We start from the raw sequence: 22,030 nt of genomic DNA on the forward strand, positions 1-22,030 counted from the left end.
TTGGTTGAAGGTAACATGGAATATGAGCTAGAGAAGATACTGGATTCCCGTCTGGCTAGACGGAGACTCCAGTATTTGGTTAAGTGGAAGGGTTATGGTCAGGAGGATAATTCCTGGGTCTCTGCCTCTGATATTCATGCTGAAAGATTGGTGCGTGCTTTTCATCGGGCTCATCCTAATCGGCCTGGTGGCTTGGATGAGGGTTCGGTGACCACTCCTCAAGGGGGAGGTACTGTTGTGAGCTCATCTCTTCATTCACCTTTTGTGTCCGAGGATCTCCCTCTTCTGGTGAAGGAAGGTAGTGAGGCTGATTTGGATGAAAGAAACCAAACACCTGATCAGGTGGACTGTGACCGGGTAACAGGAACTTCAGACTGGATATTAGGCAGCCGACGTCCTTCTGAGTTGCTGGTGATTTCTCTGCTGGATTCTTGGAGACCAGTCTGATTCCTGCTTCCCAAAAAATAAGTTTTTGCTCTGCTATTGAACTTATTAGTTTTGGTTTTGATTACCTTGTTTTTTTAGTTCAGCCATCCCCGGCCGGGGGTGTGCTGGATTCTTATTCCTTGATCAGTGTTCTCTTTTGCTCTGCTTTCAGAATATTCTGAGTGCTGATATAGGGTTTAAAGTCTAGTGACTTCAGGGTCCTTTTTGCTTATCAGTTGTGTTGGTATTATTTTTAGCAGGGTTTTCTCGGATTGCAGACAGCAGCTTTTCTGTCCTGTCCTTTTTAGTTAGCTTGGGCCCCATCGTTTGCTCAACCTATCTTTCTATCTGTGTTAGTGTTTTCATCTTGTTTTACAGTCATTATATGTTGGGGGCTGCCTATTGCTTTGCGGTCTGCTCTGGGGCAGTCAGTTTTTCCCTTTTCTCTCTTTAGGCTTATTTAGATCTCTGGCTGTGACGAGGTGTCTAGGATCACTGTAGGAACACTCCACGGCTACTGCTAGTTGTGTGATAGGATTAGGGGTCTGCAATCCGCTAGTTTCCAACCTCTCTGATTTTCTGGGCTGAGCTTGTGTTTTGTTTTTTCCTCCTCGGTGACTCAATCATAACAACGGTTCATGCGGACAGCCTGGATCCTAGCGTCCTCCAAAGAATCCGGTGGAGGATGAAGGGCCAGGGCATCTTTCAAACATTCGGACAGGTCTCTACAGAACAAACACCGGAGGGCAGCATCATCCCAGGAGACCTCCGCTGCCCAGCATCTGAACTCAGAGCAGAACCACTCGGCCGAGTGTTTCCCCTGGCACACACTCATCACCATATCCTCGGCTAGACTCACATGATCGGGTTCATCGTAAATGTGCCCAAGTGCCTCAAAGAATGCATCCACTGACATTCTCTCAGGGGATTTATGCTGTAGGAACGAGAGGAGCGCAAATAGGGTCTTATCCGATAATAAAATATATATAGTATCAACTCACCCCTTGCAGGAAAGGTAAAGCATGTAAATGATCAGCTGCTGCACGTCCAAGGGCCAAACCAGTGACCACCGATATACAAAACCATATGGAACTTTTTTATGGACTTTGTGCGCTGCCGAACAATAGACACAATTCCAGTTATAATGAAAGATTATTGTTTTATTCCCAACGCTTTTCGAAGTAATAGTTATTTCTTCCTCAGGTGATGAGGTTTTGTATTCTCTCAGGGGAGGTAGGGGGAAGGGAAAAAGCCCAAGCCTGTGGGGAGCCCCTTAACAAAGACATAATGACCCCAACCCTCTGACTCTCATCCCGAGAGGAGCGTGGCCTTAATGAAAAGAAGAGTTTGCACCCCTCCTTAAAAACCTTAAATGTTTTTTTATCCCCAGAGAAAAAGTCAGGCAATTTAACAGGTGATTCAGGGGAGATTAAGGAAACATCTGTGGTACCATCACCCCGGGCCCCAGAAGGAAAAGAACCCTGCATGGCATCAGCAACCTCCCTCTGAACCTGTTGCTGCGACTGAGCCAGGGTTCGCTGCTCCACAGACAGGTTTTGCATCATTTGAGTGAGGCTATTCACTTGCTCAGAGAGAGCATGCAGCGGATCCATGACTCAAGGAAAAAAAAGTGCAAAACTTAATTTAAATGTTTGGGTCAGCTATAATGTCAGGAGCACTGCACTGCACTGCACTTGCTCACTGAGCCAGTGCGCGTGTCCTGAGTACAAAAACTATGCACAAAGATACCTGTGATGCGGGGCAGCAGTGGTGACGATGCATGTCCAGGCTCACAAGACCTGAAGCATGTGACTGCTGTGGGCGTGGTCTAAACTCCAGAGAGCTAGGAGCTGAGGAAGACTCCTAAAAGGGTAACTACGGGACAATGTTACCAAGGGGCATAGACAGAGACATAAACCAGATCAATCCGGGGTCAAAGCACGAGATAGCACGACAATACCAAAGGGATAGACAGAATGGATAGTCAGGACGTAGCAATAGATCAAAAAACCAGAACGGGCAATAAACTGTAAAGGAGTAACAATAGCCAAGCCAAGAGGTCAGAACCGGAGAAGGCAATAGTACCAAAGCGAGAGACGGAGTACAGAGTAAGGGGACAGACCTGGTCATACACAGGAAGCAAACAAGCAATGCAGTATACACGCACACTAGGGGTCAGACACACAGCCAGAACAACAGTATAGCTGACAGAGAACCCTGGTAAAGAGTGAGTATAAATACCCCTCCCAGATCCAGAAAGAGGCCACGTACACTTAACCCTGTGAGTGCAGGGCAACTACCCTGTCCAAACCATGACATGAATATTTATTGCCTAACTCAGCGGCACACGCGAAAGCCTGGCGGCTGAGGCTAACTGGGTGTCTGCAATTAAAAAGAGATGAATATTCACTGCCCTCCACAGCCATGGGCATGGAATGCAGTGAATATTCATTTCTCTTTAACAGCGGGCTTGGGAGTAAGCCGCAGCCACTTACTCCTGCCTCCTGTGACCCACTGCTCCTCTCCCCCACCTCTCCACCGCATCCGGACAGGTACATCCAGACTATAAGATGCACCCCCCATTTTCATCCACATTTTTGGTGGAAAAAGGTGTCTTATTGTTTCAAAGAAATGCCAAAAAAGTATAAACACTATGTAACAGCCCATGAATACCGCAAACTATGCAAAACCTACAAAAACTTATTCAAATAAAGCAAGTAAAGAGTGAGTATAAATACCCCTCCCAGATCCAGAAAGAGGCCACGTACACTTAACCCTGTGAGTGCAGGGCAACTACCCTGTCCAATATAAAATTAAAATTAAAATAAAATTATTAATACAGAATCAATATCATGATAATAAATAAAAAACATATATTGCACTACAGACAAAATAAAATGATAGAATAAAAAGGAGAGGAAAGGATGTGCCAAATTCAATAGATACACTAATTACGGTACATCACAAATAGATCAAGGACAAAATTATTAGTGTAAAGTATATACGGTATCATCAGTAAATCAATAAAATGCTCTGTGTAAAGAATCAATATCATGCATGTACTAATGAAAATATGAATACATAAATTTATAGATACATCATAAATAAACCATTAGACCAAATTATCAGTGTAAAGTATACATCATCAGCACACTAATAAAGTGCCCTGTGCATAGAATCAATATGATGTAATGTAAGTATAAATAGATGAATATATAGATATGTGTGGCAAAAATATAGATTATACTATTTAAATAATATGCTATAATGTGCACTGTGCAAACAATGTATATTTATAAATATATTATATATAGTATGCCAAAAAACAAACAGAATATTGATGATGATTGCTGAAAAGATCTAATATTGGCATGATATGTCCAGATCACAAAAGCATGGGTCTATATGACTCACTATCAGTCCATAACTAATTCAAATTCAACAGACCAGATTGGCACGCCACAGATGCCCTCACGCCACTCCAACGTGCGTTTCGCTGTCGCTTAATCAGGGAGTGCCGAAAAGTTGAAAACTCACCTACTGGTAGCTTGTGTTGTATTGGTTGCCCCTCATCAGAGGTGAGTACTTTCTTTATGTTGCATCAAGGGTGTAACTCAACCTTCCATCCTGTGATTTACACTCATGAGGGGCAAACACCCTGAAACAGACTGTCTACAAAAAAGATCTGGATTGGCATTTATTTTTCTTTTAATGTAATGATTTTTTCCATTACATTATACCTTTCATTGTTTAGCCTTGCAAAATTAATTTGTACTTTGTTTTGCTAATGTAGAGCAGAACAAGATTGTAATCTGTGATCAATAAACCAGAAAAAAAGGAAATACTGACAGTCTTGACTTTTGACTAGATGTGAACATTTTCCGCCAGATGTGTTATTGAGAGGTCAGGAGCTTATCCAGCTCAAAAGGTGCTGGAACAAATTTGATTAAGGACTGTGATTAATGTTGTGTTTGGCGGCTTTCCAATGTCAGTGTCTGTAGACAACTAAAGAGGTAAAATGTTAAAGAATAGTGCATCCTCCCGTCCCTATAGGCATGTTGATTTTAAAATCTGCAATGCTGAAGAGACAGACACCACATTTGAATAATTTTAAACTGATCTTAAAATGTAATCATTTTAATTTTTATTTCATATATCGATATACGCATGAAAGTAAGCAACTTTGTAATATATCTTAGCAGAAAAATCTGCTTCTTTCTCCTCCTATATTGATCACTTAATTTCTTAATTGTTTTCTGGGTATTTACCATGTTCACTATATGATTCTCCAGGTCAGTACAAAAATGCAGATACCAAAAAAAGCACTTGCACGGGTGATCAGATGATTGCAGCTTCAAGTTTCCTAAGGAGACTACTGAAGCCAGTAAAAAGTAAAAAAAAGTTTTTAAAAATATTACAAAAATAAAAAAGCACAAAAGTTCAAATCAACCCCTTTTGCCCCATCCAAAATAAAACAATTAAGAAGACACATATTTGGTATCACTGTATTCAGAAATGTACGATCTATCAAAATATAAAATAAATTTAGCTGATTGGTAAATGGCGTAACAAGAAAAAAAATCAAAACACCAGAATTACGCTATTTTGTCACTGCAAATTTTTTTATAAAATAACAGGCAATTAAAACATTGTATCTACCCCAAAATGGTATGAATGAGAGCATCAGCTCAGGGTGCAAAAAATAAGGCCTTACCCAGCCCCAAATCTCGAAAATGGAGACGCTACGGGTCTCGGAATATGATGACCTATGCAAAAAATTTTTCTTACAAATTTTGGATTTTTTTTTCAACACCTAAATAAAAAAGAACCTATACATATTTGTTATTTGCATACTAGTACTGACCTGGAAAATCACAATGGCAGGTCAGATTTAGCATTTAGCGTACATGGCAAATAAAAAAAACCCAAAATTGTGGAATTGCACTATTTTTTGAAATTTTATTGCACTTGGAATTTTTTCCTGTTTTCCAGTACACTATATGGTAAAATAAATGGTGTCATTCAAAAGTACAACTCACCCCATAAAAAACAAGCTCTCATATGGCTATATTGATGGAAAAATCTAAAGTTATGATTCTTGGAAGTAAGGGAGGAAAAAATGAAAATGGAAACTTTCCAGGGGGTGAATGGGTTAAAAATCCTATAACATTTTCTCAACAGTGCACTAACAAACTACTGTATATACTAGAGTATAAGCTGACCCGAATATAAGCCGAGACACCTAATTTTACCACAAAAAAACTGGGAAAACTTATTGACTGGAGTATAAGCCTGGTATACATTGTCCGCTCACCCCATCCTGGTATGCATGACCTCCTCATCCCCATCCTGGCATGCATGGAACCCTCATCCCTATCCTGCTATGCATAGCCTCCTCATCCCCATCCTAGTATGCATTGCCCCTCATCCCTATCCTCGTATGCATGGTGTCCTCATCTCTATCCTAGTATGCATTGTCTCCTCATCCCCATGCTTGTATGCATGGCTCCTCATCCCTATCCTGGTAGGCATGGTCCCCTCATCCCTATCCTGGTACGCATGACCTCCACATCCCTATCCTGGTATGCATGGTCCCCTCATCCCTATCCTGGTATGCATGGTCTCCTCATCCCCATCCTTGGATGCATGGCTCCTCATCCTTATCCTGGTATGCAAGGCCCCCATCAGAAAAACATAAAAAAAAACATCCTACTTATCTTACTGCGCTCCCTCACAGCGTCTTGTTCATTGCAGTGACATCTTGCACTGCTTACAAGCAGACGACAGCTACTGGAAAACTCACTGCTCTCCACGTTGGGACTATGTGCTTGGAGGGCAGTGCCAGTGAGTATTCATTGCTATTTAGTAGCGGCCACTGCAGTGATCACTTGTGCCCGCTACTTAAGAGAATGAATATTCACTGCCCTCCACACCCATGGGAGTGGAGAGAAGTGAATATTCACTCCTCTCAAGTAGTGGTCACACATGAACGACTGACAGCTGCAGGAAGCTGGTGGATGTAACTAGTGTGCATGCTATTAAAGAGAAATGAATATTCAGTGCTAATGCAGCGCGCACAGGCTTTAGCCACAGCAGCCAGCACCTGCCTCATGTGACCCGCTGCTCCACCTCTGCCGCTCCCCCTCCATCTTGTGGGACCCTCACTCAAGTATAAGCTGAGGGAGACTTTTTCAGCCTAAAAAATGTGGTGAAAAGCTCACTTTTACTTGTGTATACGGTATATTACATTCTAAATTTAAAGCACCACTCCAGCTGTTTTTTTTATTCCAGCACTGGAGTGGTGCCACTAATCTATGTTCCCTGCACTTAAGTATGAGATTATCAGCCAATGTCTTCATCTGCTATCAGCAAGGCTTTGGTCAGTCTCCAGCAGTTTGTGACCTGCAGGATCTCTCCAGTGTTTGCTGGGCGATCTGGACATCACAACTCAATGTAAGTCTATGAGATCCAGAACAAGGCCAGAACGAGGCTCTCATAGTTCTGCACTGAGAGATTGTGACGTTACCTCTGACTTCCAGTCATTCAAAAGATGCCATCATAAGACAGTGGCACAGGAACAGAATGGTGCTGGGAAGAGTTGAAAACGGTGGTATGTATAAGATTGGGGTTAAGGAACTTGGAAAAGTAGCCTCACTCCAGCAGTAAAATAAAAAAAAAGCTGGGGTGGTGCTGTAAACAGATAGACCAGACCGCGTACCTGCATGCCTTGTCTGGAACTGAAAGGGCTGCTTCCTCTGTTTCCGGGGGGAAGCCTGAGAGAGACGGACCTTCCCCTGCTGCATGAGGGAAGCATTACTGAGACGAGCTTCCTGCTGACAAATGAGGGCAGAGAGTGAGTGGGGAAAAGCGCGCACAGCAGCAGAGGTATAAGAGCAGAAAGTGCACGCTGCAGGACAGTGTGTCGAGAACGCAGAGCAGCACGGAGAGCGGCGCGCTCTGCCTCCCCTTCCCTCAGAGAGTACCAGCGCTGCGACATGCCGCATAGAGAGAGCCCGTCGCCTACAGAGAGAGCTGTGTAGAGCAGAGCTGTGCAGAACAGGGTCGTGCAGAGCCGTGCACGCCGAGCAGAGCCAAGTCGGGTGCTGCAGCATTGAGTGAGAGGAGTGCTCCGCCCGGGAATAACCTACGCCACACAGATCTGCTACCGCTATCGCCCGCCACCAATAGCGGGGACAAGAGACAAGGAGACGTGCAGTGTATGCTCGGTTACCCCCATAAAGTCAGGTGCCAGACTCTCCAGGAAAGTGAGTGCCGCACGCGTGCTGCTTGAAAGGGATTGGAAGTCGCGGCCATCAGTTACACCCTGACTGTGTTAGTTAACAGTGGCCCAGACATGTGTGACCTGACTTCTCCAGGGGTTATAGTTTGAGATCTTCTGGGCCTTACTACCAAGGACTTGCACACACCGCGGAGCGAAGTCTCCTTCCTGCGGTTTCCCACACTGGATTCAGTACCCTGCTAGACACCTCTAAATGCAGGAAATCTACCCGCCTCCCAGAAAATTTGTTGAGACGTCAATCGCCGCTGTTGTCGGTTCCACCGTTGGACTCCCACCTGCTACGGACTTTGCCGAGGGGTCACGTGACACTGCTGTTGGTGGCATCATTGGAACCCTGAGACGTGTCACACCTGAAGACTACAGTCTTATAAGTTTCACCTCTTTAATTCTGAACTATCATTCATCTCTCACCTACTCTGCCACTCTCCCCGTTCTGCCCCATTTCCTACCATCACCCTGCAACCCACTGCTCCCTGTGTGGAGTGCATTTATTGCTAAATAAACCTATTAACTCTTGATCTGCCTCCTGTTCGTGATGACATCCCGCATTCCTACGATTTCAACAGTTGGGGTAGTCGGCAGGATGTCGTACAAAGGCACAGGGGAGGCAGATCAAGCAGTTGGAGGGGGCCCTAGAACCAGCATCTCTTTAGGGGCTATGCTAAATAACATCTCGAAGTTCAATGGGAGTAATACTATGCTGTGGAGCTGGACTGAGTGCATAAGGAGATGATGAGGATGCATCCCTTGATCCCAGCCCTGGAGGCAGAAGTAGCCATGATGGCTTTGGATGGGGAGGCCAGGGACTCTGTCATGCTGCGGCCCCCACTGGCGAGAGACACCCTGGAAAAAGTGTTGATAATACTAGAGGAGACGCATGGGGACCCCACGGACATACGGGAACTGCACATACCACTGTTTGGTCGGATTCAAAGAGAGGGGGAAACGGTGACCCAACTTATGAATGCGCTGCAGGAACTCCATACTGCCATTGCTCGCATAAACAGAGGAGGCGTAGGGTCCATTGACGTAGTGCTGCAAGACCAGCTAGTGATGGGCCTACGCCACAGGCTGCTGAAGCAGGCTCTGCGAGAGTGCCTGAGAGTCAAACCCAGCATGACTTTCTCTGAAATAGGGGCAGAAGCACGCATAGGCGAGCAGGAGCAGGGGATTGCAGCCTTGACAGGGATGGTCCGAAGCTGCGGAGTACCCAACCTGAACGAAGAAGAGCCGACGTGGTCCCACGATATACGGCAGGGAATGAGAAGAATTGGGGAAGACGTCGAGAGCCTGCAGGAAGCCCTTGCTGCTGTCTTGGGGGCCAGCATCATACCCCGAGGTAACGCATGGAAACAGGTGAAGGAAGTGGCCATCAATTACACCCTGACTGTGTTAGTTAACAGCGACCCAGACACGTGGGCCTGACTTCTCCAGGGGTTATAGTTTGAGATCTTCTGGGCCTTACTACCAAGGACTTGCACACACCGCGGAGCGAAGTCTCTTTCCGGCGGTTTCCCACACTGGACTCAGTACCCTGCTAGACACCTGTAAACACAGGAAATCTACCCGCCTCCCAGAAAATTTTGTTGAGACGTCACTTGCCACTGTTTTCGGTTCCACCTTTGGACTCCCTCCTGCTACAGACTTTGCCAAGGCGTCACGTGACACTGCTGTTGGTGGCACCATTGGAACCCTGAGACGTGTCACACCTGAAGACTACAGTTTTATAAGTTTCACCTCTTTAATTCTGAACTATCGTTCATCTCTCACCTACTCTGCCACTCTCCCCGTTCTGCCCCATTTCCTACCATCACCCTGCAACCCACTACTCCCTGCGTGGAGTGCATTTATTGCTAAATAAACCTATTAACTCTTGATCTGCCTCCTGTCCGTCATGACATCCCGCATTCCTACGATTTCAACAGTTGGGGTAGTCGGCAGGATGTCGTACAAAGGCACAGGGGAGGCAGATCAAGCAGTTGGAGGGGGCCCTAGAACCAGCATCTCTTTAGACGCCATGCTAAATAACCTCTCGAAGTTCAATGGGAGTAATATTATGCTGTGGAGCTGGACTGAGTGCATAAGGGAATGATGAGGATGCATCCTTTGATCCCAGCCCTGGAGGCAGAAGTAGCCATAATGGCTTTGGATGGGGAGGCCAGGGACTCTGTCATGCTGCGGCCCCCACAGGCGAGAGACACCCTGGAAAAAGTGTTGATAATACTAGAGGAGACGCATGGGGACCCCACGGACATACGGGAACTGCACATATCACTGTTTGGTCGGATTCAAAGAGAGGGGGAAATGGTGACCCAACTTATGAATGCGCTGCAGGAACTCCATACTGTCATTGCTCGCATAAACAGAGGAGGCGTGGGGTCCATTGACGTAGTGCTGCAAGACCAGCTAGTGACGGGCCTACACCACAGGCTGCTGAAGCAGGCTCTGCGGGAGTGCTTGAGAGTCAAACCCAGCATGACTTTCTCTGAAATAGGGGCAGAAGCACGCATAGGCGAGCAGGAGCAGGGGATTGCAGCCTTGACAGGGATGGTCCAAAGCTGCGGAGTACCCAACCTGAATGAAGAAGAGCCGACGTGGTCCCACGATATACGGCAGGGAATGAGAAGAATTGGAGAAGTCGAAAGCCTGCAGGAAGCCCTTGCTGCTGTCTTGGGGGCCAGCATCATACCCCGAGGTAATGCATGGAAACAGGTGAAGGAAGTCAGAGGAGAGGTGCGTAGCATGAAGGAAGCTTCAGTGGCGGCTACAGAGTGTAACCCCGTATCCTGGAGTGAAGAGCAAACGCAAGTGAGATATGCTTCCCGCTGAGGTCGACGAACCAGACCAAAGCACCCACCAGACAGATACGGACGTGAGTGCTGGGTATGCAGAAGAGTGGGACACCTGTCCAGAAATTGCCCTGTCCAAGAAAAACAACTGAAAAGGTACGCTCACCCCTCCGAAGGTCCTGCTAATTGGAGGGAGTGTCGCCTCTGGAGGGAATGCTATGGCATTAGGAGAAAAGCCCCACTCAGAGCAAGACAGTGCAATGACATCAGACGCCGAGAAGAGATGGAGAAGGTGTTGACTGTCCACGGTAAGATGTCTGCATTGTCTTGGCTCGTGGAGGCGAGTCTGATGGACTCCTGCCTGCTACAGACTTTGTCGAGGCGTCTCGTACCGCTGATAAGTCTGATAAGTTTCACCTCTTTAATTCTGAACTGTCGTTCCTCCCTCACCTACCCTGCCACTCTTCCCATTCTGCCCCATTTCCTACCATCACCGTGCAACCCACCACTCCCTGCGTGGAGTGCATTTATTGCTAAATAAACCTGTTAATTCTTGATCTGCCTCCTGTACGTGAAGACATCCCGCATTCCTGTGATTTCTACAGTGCTATAAAAAGCAGTGAGTGTAGCTTGCAGTTTACCCCCCTTAGGCTACGGTGATATGTTCAGTATTTGGTCAGTATTTTACATCAGTATTTGTAAGTCAAAATCAGGTGAGGAGCAATCAGAGAAAAAATATAATAGAAACAAGTGCACAATTTCTGCATTTCTGACCCACTTCTGGTTTTGGCTTCCAAATACAGATGTGAAATACTGACCAAATATTGAATGTGTGCCTTCTATGTGCCATTGACGTACATTAAATAGGAACTACAATCCATTGCTAATGATTCCAAGGAGGTGTCTATTCCTGCAAGTTAATAGTATAAGTGAATTTATTCATAGCATATGGTTTAAAATACATAAGTTTTATATCTTTGCACTTTATGTGCTTCATATATCACTTTATTATATCTACTAGAACATTTTAAATATATTTATACAATCATAAGCAGCAGTATTTTTATGATTTAAGTAATGCCAATTTTTCCTAAGCGTTATACATGTATATTTTATGTGTATATAAATCATACAAGTATATAAAGGCAGTCTGCCAGCGACTCTACTGAGTAAAAAGCAGAAAAGGATTTGTAATACGGACTTAAGCAAATCAAGGTTAAGGTTGTTTAGCATGTGTATAGTGTGCCTATTCTTCTTCAAATGACACTCAGGTCCAGAGGCAAAATTTTATATGTAATTGGGTAAATGCAGCAATATTTCCTAGTGCCCTTCACATGTATACCATGTATTCCAAATTGTAGTGTCCCCTCAGTGTTGTCACAAAATGGCCACGGCACTAATCAAGCTGCGCAGTTAAAAATTTACATTCTTTGACTTCATCCTTTTACTGGAAGCTTGGGTCCTGCCCAGCACAATTTCTCCAGCATTTGCCCTATTTGACAAATTTCTAGCGTTTACCCTACAAGACTCTTCACTCTACTCTCGATAAGACCCACAGCTTCCTATCCTGGCTCGCCTCACTGCTGCTGTTTACTCACTGTTAGACCACGGCATAATATTCAATCCAAAACAACTTATCACAGTTCTTAGCAATTTTAAGGCAGAAAGCAAAGTCAATGCAATCCACTATTTACTGTAGATTAGAGATGATCGAGCACTAAAATGCTTGCTGCTCGAACCGAGCAATTCTTAATACTTGCATGCTCGTTTCGAGTAACGATTATAATGGGGGTCAAAGGGAAAGCCAAGCTTTTTTCCAGCAGACCCTACAAAGAGGTCTGGCGGGCAGTGAAAATGTTGAAATGGATGGGAAAAATGCTAAATGGAAGGAAAACGGCATCTCTGACTCCCAGATCGCTGTTGAGAACAATGCTGTTACATTTTTACTCCACTTTAAGGAGTGACAATAAAACACGAGAAATTGCATTTTACAGGAAAAAAAATGTTAAGAAACATTATTTTCCTGTATAGTGACTTGCATATTAGGCAAAATGTAAAAAATAATAAAAAATTATAATTTAAGTAAATCAAAATTGTTTTTTTTTATTAAAAAACTAGGAAATTTCAGTTTAATTTATGAAGGAAGCAAGAACTTTCAAAAAATTAGGGACACAGATACACCCTGTGTTAGACATAAGCAGGGGCCTCATAGACATTTTGTTTAAATTTGTTCAAACTCCTAGACTCATAAAGACTATGTGGAACACCCCCAGGGCTCTGGGTTTACTCGGTAGCGGGCCGGTGTCTTAAAGGGATGTGTCACGGTGGCAGTGACCCAGTCCATGGCCCTGAGTGTCCGTGTAAAATAAGAGGATTGATGCTGAATAAAGTTTACATATAGATAGTTCGTGACGCCACCTGTGGTATCTGGTCAGAAGGGACCAGCGCTGCAGTGCAGATCCTCTGGGACAGATGGTATGATGCAGCAGTGTTAGAATAGCTCTCCACAGGCAGAGCTGTTGTCCCAGGGCAGATGAGAAAGATGTTGAGAGGTGGAGGAGGATGTAGTGTGAGGCAAGGATGTAGCAGTGCTGAGAAGGTGATGCAGGGAGAATTCAAAGGACACAACAGAGTGCAGTTTCTTTTACCTATTACTGTGCTTTGTAGGTACAGTCCAGGATTTAGATTACAGATGGTACAGGAGTTGATCAGCCTGGAAGCAATTTGGGAATCTCTCTATGCACTTACATGCGCTGTTGCAGCACAGCCAGAGCGGTGGCAGCTGTAGCCAATTTGCAGAAAGGAATGCTGATTCGGCGTACCTTGACAGAAGCTCTGGAAAGTCTGGGTAGATTTTCAGAAACTACCAAGTTGAACACATGTGCCAAGCATGGTACTTGTATGAGCTTGCCAAGCTTTACAGGTTACGCCCATTATCACACACAACCATGCCTGGTTGGAGGTTCATTGGCAAAAAAACACAGATCTGTTTGGTCCATTATTCCTTTAAGTAACTCTGCCGCTGTGTGCGGTTTGTCACCTAGACAAACTAGCTTCAGCAGAGCCTGTTGCCGCTTCGCTGAAGCAGTGTTATAGAGCTTCCGGATGATGTAAGCGATGTGTTCTGAGATAGTACATAGGAGATGGAGAATGAGCAAGAGGAGGAGCAGGAACTGCTGTAGGAGGTGCAGGAAACCCTGACCGAAGTAGGGCCAGCAATCCTCAGCGGCGGGAGCACATGTGCCAAGCCAGGGAGTGACTAGTCCCCTGCCTCCACATTGTTCACCCAGTGTGCTGTTTGGGAATATAGCGTCCCTGGTCACAAGCGCTTGTCCACGTGTCGGTCATTAAGTGGACAATCCCAGTAAGTGCGTAACTACATTGGTGTCACGCACAGTTTAGGAAATGCTAAGTGCAACACGAAGGGATAAGGGAAACACTAGGAAAGGGGAAGTGGAGACCCATAGACAGATCTAACGTCACCCTGTCTAACCTATCGTCCCTATATAGGTTCCGCACCTATTGGCCAGCACGATACCTAATCCCTGCCTGACCCTGGCGATAAGCCCTGCAACGGGAAGGACAGGATGTGCGCTAGTCAATTAAACTAACACTAAAGATAGCAAGGATAAATGAAACAAGGGGGACACTTAGCTTGAATAGACTCAGAGAGAAACACCGATGTACTCCCAACTCCAAATAGAATGATAGAAGACTGCTACAGGTCCAAGCCTCAGCAGGAAAGTGCAAACAGAAAATATCACCCGCAACACCCAACAGGAAGTTGGGAGTTCTAAACACCCAGGTACAGGTGTGGCCATTAGCACCCGGGGATGTGGCCGCTAGTTTGAAAAGCAAACAACTGAGACCTTCTGCTGACAGATGCAGTGCAACGGTCTTCACCCTATGACACATCCGTGATAGTACCCCCACTTCTACGAGTGGCCTCCGGACACTCAAGATCAGGTTTCTCAGGTTATGAGATGTGGAATGAATGAACCAGCCTGGGAGGATTCACCTCTGATGCAGAAACTCACATCCTTTCCTCTGGACCATAGCCCTACCAATGCACCAAGTATTGTAGGGAACGACATTGGAGGCAAGAATCTACAATCCTCGAAATTTGAAGCTCTAAGTTTCCATCAACCATTATTGGGGGAGGCGATAGTGGCGAGGGTTCAAGGGGTTCCACATATCTCTTAAGCAAAGACCTGTGAAAAACGTTCTAGATATTAAGAGCCTGAGGTAGCTCAAGACGAAACGCTGCTGGACCAATGATGGCGGTTATCTTATAGGGACCAATGAATCTGGGTCCCAACTTCCAACTTCAAGGAAGAAAATTCCTGGTATACAACCACACAAAGTCATGCACATGCAGGTCTGGACCTGGCACCCGTTTACTGACAGTCATACGTTCATACCTGTCTCACCTGACCTTCTTAGGACAGGTAGTGGTGAAACAGGACTAGATGGACGGGTATGCGATACTTTAGAAAGTGCGTAAACACTGCAGGAAGCCAATTGTTCAATCACATTCCGATGCAACCCCGGCCACCAAAAACAATGAGAAAGGCGGTCCGAAGTTGCCTTACCACCTGAGTGGCCAGCAAGCACAGCGTTATGAAGATCTCTGGTTACTTTGTGGCGCAATTTAGATGGCACAACTAACCTCTCCGAAGGGCAGGAGGCAGGAGTGTCTGCCTTAACCTCCAACACCTCACCCGCCAAGTCAGTATTCAAGGCCGATATACCTACCCCTTCTGCAAAATTGGGGCAGGGTCCTCCAGGTCATACAAAAATGCCATTAAGGACCCTGTAGATACAGCAGAAGAGAAAACATCTAGGCAGTTACCATGAAAGTAATCTCCCCACTTTATAATCTCTCCGGATTGCCAATCCACAGTTGGATTATGCTTCACCATCCAGGGCAAGCCCAGAACGATTTGAATGTGGAGACTCTTCGGGACATAACAAGGGATTACTTCATAATGAAAAGACCCCACCTTCAGTCTTATGTTATGAACAATTTGTGTCAGTGTTCTCTGTGTAAGTGTTGCTTAGTCGATGAAACAAATAGGAATAGGTTTAACCAAGCTAGATCAGACAAAACCATGAGTTCTAACAAACTCAGCATCCACCATACTGACTCCAGCTCCACTGTCTACAAACACAGAATTATTTTCAGACCTGCTCTCTAGGACCACCACTGCTGGCAGGACAAAATGAGAATTGCAGATTAAAGACAAACACACCCCTTGATTATCAAGCTCAAGGCTCCCAAGGGTTAATCGAGTTTCTTTTTGCTTTGGAATTGCAGGACATGACCCAATAAATTGTCACTTCTCCCACTAAAAAACACACACCCTTTTTCTTGCAAAAATCAGGGGAAACATGTGACATGAATGCACCTCCCTACTGCATGGGTTTCTCTAACTTCGCAAGTAAGTATAGGTTCATCCCTGGACCTTTCCTCCAACACCGCGGATCTTGTCCCAGAAAAAGGGCTCAGAAGCTGGTGGTTTTACCCACCTGTCCCTCAGGCGTCTATCCACCCGAATAGCCAAGGACATGGCAGCCTCCAAAGACACAGGAGTTTCATACACTAATAATGCATCCTTTAACCTTTCAGTGAGGCCCTGTAAGAATTGGCTGCTGAGAGCCTGATCATTCCATTTGGTATCAGTAGACCACCTGCAGAATTCAGAGCTATACGTCTTTACTGAACAATTTCCTACCTGAATGCGATGCAGCCTGCATTCGGCTAGGAAATACGATCTGGATCATCATAGATAAAGGCTAGGGCCCTGAAAAACTCTTCCACAGACTGCAGACACATAGAATCCTGTGGTAGAGAAAAAGCCCAGGACTGAGGGTCCCCCTGCAACAGTGAAATAACAATTCCTGCTCATTGCTCCTCATCTCCAGAGCAGTAATGATGAAGTTTAAAGTACAATTTCCATGACTCTTCAAACACAAAAAACTTGTCCCTACTCCCAGAAAACCTGCCGGGGAGGGCAATTTTGGGTTTAAACTGGACCAGCCTACCTGCAGAGCCCTGGACAATAGGATCCTGCAGCCGCTGGCGTTGCTGCTGAATCTCAGAAAGAAGGTCAGTCACCTCCAGTGCCAACCTCTGCAGCTGTTCTGCTAGCATAGAAACGGGATCCATGTGTCTGACAGGATATCAGGACTCTTCAGACCTACAGATGACTACCCATTCCTGCTACTACATGTGGGGACAAATGACACCGCAAGAAACGACCTGGAAACCATCTGCAGAGACTTTGAAGACTTAGGCAAGAAAGTGAAAGAACTGGGAGCGCAGGTGGTCTTCTCTTCCATCCTCCCAGTGGATGGCCATGGAACAAGGAGGTGGAATAAGATTCTGCAGGTGAACAACTGGCTACGTCGATGGTGCCGTCAGCAACGATTTGGATTTCTGGATCACGGAGTGAGCTACTTATACGATGGACTACTTGCTAGAGATGGGGTGCACCTTACGAAGACTGGAAAGCAGGTATTTGGAAGTCGCCTTGCTACACTTGTAAGGAGAGCTTTAAACTAGAACAACATGGGAAGGGAAGCAAAAGACCAGAAAAAGCCATACACCTGACAAATGCTATTGAGAACTCTGCTATTAGAAGTGGAAAGGAAGAACAAAGACAAAAGAATCTAATTAATAAAAATATTGGAGAAAGAGAAACCAATCACAAACTAAAATGTTTCTATACTAATGCACAAAGCATGGGCAACAAACAAGGAGAATTGGAACTACTAACACAGGAAAAGAAATATGATGTCATTGGAATCACTGAAACTTGGTGGGACAATACACATGATTGGAATACAAGACTAGAAGGATACAACTTATTTGCAAGAAACAGACTTGATAAACGAGGAGGGGGTGTCGCATTGTATGTTAGAAATGCGTATATCTGCACAGAGATTGAAGCTTCAGAGACTGGGAGTTCTGTGGAAACTGTTTGGGTAAGAATACAAGGACAGAACAATGGAAAGGACACCATTGTAGGCATTTACTACAGGCCGCCTGTGCAAGCTGAAGATATGGATGAACTCTTTATGCATCAAATGGCCAAGTTCTCCAAAAAATATGACATAGTTGTCATGGGAGATTTCAACTATCCAGACATTTGTTGGGAATCTCTCTCAGGCAAAACTAACAGGTCAAGGAAATTCTTATCCTCTCTTGCTGACAACTTTATCTTCCAAAAGGTAAAGGAGAAAACAAGGGGAACTGCTACCTTGGATCTAATCCTTATAAACAGGGAGGAAATGGTTGAGGAGGTAAAAGTGGCTGGGACCCTAGGAGGTAGCGACCATGCTATTTTAGAATTTTGGATAACTAGAGGCGGAAGACCTGTGAAGACTCAGACGTCAAGGTTAGATTTCAGAAAGGCAGATTTTAAGGGATTCAGAAAGAGAATTGGAGGGATCCAATGGCTGGATATCCTTAAAGACAAAAATGTCCAGGAAGGATGGGAAATCTTGAAAAATGAAATTCTCAAAGCACAGTTGTTAACAATTCCGAAAAGAGGGAAGAATAGGAAGCATTTAAGGAAACCAGGATGGATGAACACAGAACTTAAGCACATGCTAAAAAGGAAGAAAAAAATGTTTATAAAATGGAAAGAGGGAGGCATATCTAAAGAAGAATATAATGCTGTCTGCAGAACCTGCAGGGCACAAATCAGATTATCTAAAGCTGAAAATGAATTGAGGCTTGCAAGAGATGTCAAAAGCAATAATAAAGGATTTTGGGGATATGTCAAAAGTAAAAGAAAAGTCAAAGATGCTATAGGATTTTTACAGGATGAAAATGCTGAAATGGTAAGACAGGATGTTGAGAAGGCTGAACTTTTAAATTCCTATTTTGCATCTGTTTTCTCTCAGAAAGGAAATGTAACATCAACTGTTATTCACTGTCCTATTAAGGGAATAGAAGAATCCAGGATATCTATAAACAGAAAGATAGTGAGGAAACACTTAGCTAACCTAAATGAATTCAAGTCTCCAGGTCCAGATGAATTACACCCCAGAGTACTGAAGGAGATAGCAGAAGAAATTTTTGAACCCCTCTCCATAATCTTTGAAAATTCTTGGAGAACAGGAGAAGTGCCAGAAGACTGGAGAAGAGCAAATGTTGTTCCTATCTTCAAAAAGGGGAAGAAGGTGGACCCAGGCAACTATAGGCCGGTGAGTCTGACTTCTATACCAGGAAAGATCTTTGAACAAATTATTAAACAACATGTATGTCAATACCTGGATAAGAATGAAGTGATTAAACAGAGTCAGCATGGGTTTGTAACTAATAAGTCATGTCAGACTAATTTAATTTCCTTCTATGACGTATTACTGATTGGGTGGATCAAGGAAATGCTGTAGATATAGTATATCTTGACTTCAGCAAAGCATTTGACAAAGTCTCTCATACAATCCTTATTGAAAAAATGACTAAGTATGGAATGGACAAGGCAACTGTTAGGTGGATTCATAACTGGCTTAGTGATCGGACCCAAAGAGTGGTCGTAAATGGCTGCACATCCAGTTGGAAGAATGTCTCAAGTGGGGTACCACAGGGCTCTGTCCTGGGCTCTGTATTGTTCAACATCTTTATCAACGATTTAGATGAAGGAATTGAGGGTAAACTGATTAAATTTGCTGATGACACAAAGCTAGGAGGGATAGCTAATACTAGAGAAGAGAGAGAGAGGATTCATAAAGATTTAAATAAACTGGAGGAGTGGGCAGCAACTAACAGAATGGTTTTTAACAGGGAGAAATGCAAAGTACTACATCTGGGCAATAAAAATGAAAAAAGCATATATAGAATGGGAGGAATAGGGCTAAGTGACAGCACATGTGAAAAAGACTTGGGTATACTAATAGATCACAGACTGAATATGAGTCAACAGTGTGATGCAGCAGCAAAAAAGGCAAATGCAATTCTAGGATGTATTAACAGAAGCATACAGTCTAGATCACGTGAAGTCATTATTTCCCTCTACTCCTCTTTGGTCAGACCTCATCTGGAATATTGTGTCCAATTTTGGGCACCACATTTTAAAAAAGACATCAACAAACTGGAGCAAGTTCAGAAAAGAGCGACCAGAATGGTGACCGGTCTGCAAACCCTGTCTTATGAGGAAAGGTTGCAGGATTTGGGAATGTTTAGTTTGCAAAAGAGAAGACTGAGAGGAGACTTAATAGCTGTCTACAAATATCTAAAGGGCTGTCACATTGTAGAAGGATCAACTTTATTCTCATTTGCACAAGGAAAGACTAGAAGCAATGGGATGAAGCTGAATGGGAGGAGACACAGATTAGATATTAGAAAAAACTTTTTGACAGTTAGAGTGATCAATGAGTGGAACAGGCTGCCACGAGAAGTGGTGAGTTCTCCTTCAATGGAAGTCTTCAAACAGAGGCTGGACAGACATCTAACTGGGATGATTTAGCGAATCCTGCTTTGAGCAGGGGGTTGGACCAGATGGCCCAGGAGGTCCCTTCCAACTCTACCATTCTATGATTCTATGATTCTATGATTCATGAACCCAGCAATAGAAAAAATCCCACACAGAAAAAAAGGAAAACTCCAGCGTAGAAGCAGGTAAGTAAAATGCCCAATTTTATTGAAGAAATAAATCACATTCAGAAAAACATGGTAAGTGCGGTTCTGGTCACAGTGGATACAACCGACGTGTTTCAGCTCCGATGAGCCTTATTCATGGTTGTTTAGACCAACTGACCATCTGTTCACACTGCTCTGGCTTCAAAAGTGCTGTACTGTGCCTCCCTTCAAATTGGGACAGGAATGTTTCTTGTGCTCCAACAACAGGTGTAGTCGCACCTGCCCCACGTCCTCGGCATCTGCCTGCACCATCATCCGCACTTCCACTTCCCTGTCCTTTACCGCACGCTTTACTTATTTTGTAATAGCTAGGCCTCTTGAAACCAAGGCTATTTTTAATAAAAGAAAAAAAAAAAAAATTGGTCACCTGCATCAGTCAAAGTGTTTTTTGTGAGTTTAATACCACCATGATGTAACAGAAAGAATGCAAAAGTGTATGCATGACAATCAAATTCAATCTAGAAAAATGTTTTGAAGCATTTTTGGAGTGTTATATGTACACAAATGTATCACAAAGCACATAATACTGAACTGGTGAGAAATTTAATCCAGCAAAATTTTTAAATGCTGTTTTGGAGTGTTATATATCACAAAAATGTACCCCAGACCACGGAATAGTGTGTGGGTGAGACATGTAATCCAGCTCACTTTTTTAATGCTTTTTTGGAGTGTTAGATATTACAGAAATGTACCACAGAACATGTGAAACTGTATGGCTGAGAAATTTAAGCTTGCAAAATTTTTTAACTCTTTTTTTCAGTTTTATAGATCTCAGAAATGTACCTCAGACCACAGAATAGTGTATGGGTGAGAAATATAATACAGCTCATTTTTTTAATGCTTTTTTGGAGTGTTACATAATATCACAGAAATTTACCCCAAAACACATGAAAATCAATGGCTGAAAATTTTTAAACTCTTTTTTCAGTTTTATAGATCACAGAAATGTACCCCAGAACATAGAATACTGTATGGGTGACAAATGAAATCATGCAAAACTTTTTAATGATTTTTTTGAGTGTTATAGAACTCAAAAAAGTAATACAAAGCATGTAATACTCGATAGAACAAAATGTATTTAATTGTTTCACCCCCACAAAAAAATGCAACTATATATTTGACAACAGACTGCACAGTCCTAATTCCTGTCTACTGATTGTATTCAGCCACACTCTCCCCGCCTGCAACTCTATCTCCCTCCATAGGCTAAATGCAGATTGTATGTGATACAAACAGCAAAGCAAATGATTAGCCCTTACAAAGGCTGTTAGTATAATGGATCAGCTTCAGCACCAGTACCAGTACAAACACTACAGGCCTCTGATTTGTTATACTGTTCACACAGGCCAAGACAAGCACTCTCTCCCTCCAATACAAAGTCTCACAGAGCTGTGCAATGGCGTCAGAGTGCCAAGCTGGGCGGCACCTGTTGTTTCATAACCCCTGAAGATGTCACAGTGCCAGTCAATCACAGTAATGCCACAACCAAGATGGCTATGGCATTATAGTGATGCGCAAGCAATCCCCGCATACTTATTGGCTGTGTAACTGGCATCAAAAATGCAGGGCGGGGATTCGCGTTTTACATAGAGCAGTGCCTAATACTCACCCAGTAACAAGTTTATCCGAGCACCGTGATACTCGAGTAATAACCGAGTATCACCGAGCACGTTCGCTCATCCCTACTGAAGATGCTTTTGTATAGCCCAAAAATCAATGCCTCCAGAGATTCCAAAGAAGACAATGCTATCTCCTTTGAAATAATGCTCAAAAGTCTTTAATAAAATAACATACACCATTTACCATTAAAATTACAACACCAAGACAGAAAAGTCAAAACATTATGGAAATCACAGGATCAATAGA

The sequence above is a fragment of the Dendrobates tinctorius genome, unplaced genomic scaffold, assembly GCF_039654945.1.
Source record: "Dendrobates tinctorius isolate UK_male_01 unplaced genomic scaffold, ASM3965494v1 ptg000115l, whole genome shotgun sequence".
NCBI classification, from domain to species: Eukaryota; Metazoa; Chordata; class Amphibia; order Anura; family Dendrobatidae; genus Dendrobates; species Dendrobates tinctorius.